Source organism: Penaeus monodon, chromosome 41 (genome assembly GCF_015228065.2).
Source record: "Penaeus monodon isolate SGIC_2016 chromosome 41, NSTDA_Pmon_1, whole genome shotgun sequence".
NCBI classification, from domain to species: domain Eukaryota; kingdom Metazoa; phylum Arthropoda; class Malacostraca; order Decapoda; family Penaeidae; genus Penaeus; species Penaeus monodon.
The window spans coordinates 13,878,814-13,879,770 of record NC_051426.1 but is presented as its reverse complement, the minus strand read 5'-3'; positions in this window follow the sequence as shown (position 1 = coordinate 13,879,770).

Genomic DNA, 957 nt, shown 5'->3' with positions numbered 1-957 from the left:
GTTGTGTTTTTGTTACTTTGTTTCTTTATCTGTCGAAAAAAAAGTTAATTTTAGTAACGATGTCGGTTTGCGCGCACGAAGAAATAGTAGAAGTAGAAAAAATAGAAACTGAGAAAGAACGAGAAAGAAAAAAAAAGAAAAGTCAGTAAATAAAGAAAATTAAGAAAATTAAGACTGCGCTGGGTATTCACGCCCTGCGGGACGCCCTTTGGCTCCGTGCTTCTCGGGCGTCGGCCGGGCGTCGTCAGGGGCGCGGGGTTGGTGGCGGGGGGGGGGGGGGGGGCTACTGTAAGTGTCCTTACACGTGTGGGCGTTTTCTCTTCGTGTGAGCTGCATTGGTGGCTGTTCTTTGGTCTCTTGTGTTTCTCTCTCCTCTCTCTTTGTCTGTCTCTCGTTTTGCAATTCTTCGTGTGAGTGTTTACAGATGTTTTTTTTGTACAAGTTTGTTGTTGTGTATGGTTAAAAATGTGGATATATATTATATAGTATATATACTATAAATAAACATATATAAATATATGATGTAATTTATAAGAACTATATATATTATTTCGATGTTTCATCACGAATGGAAACCTATTTTCTTAAAAAACAACCGTGCAACAAATTCTAGGAAATCGGACACGGCCAGTAGTCGGGGCTCGGTGAGAAACTCCAGTGGGTGTGTTTGTGGATGTGTGTGTGTGTGTGGGGGGGGGGGGGAGGCTCTTATTGCGTGTGCTGGTGTTTTTCTTGTCTCTGGAATTTCACCATCGAAGTGAGGTGGAGGAAGACGGGCGATCAGACACTGGGAAAGATTTATACAGAGGCGGGTATGTACGTCCGCGTGCACACACACACACACACACACACACACGCACACGCACACGCACACGCACACGCACGCACGCACGCACGCACGCACGCACGCAAGTATGCATGCATTCATGCATACACACGCACGCAGGGTGGGAAAGA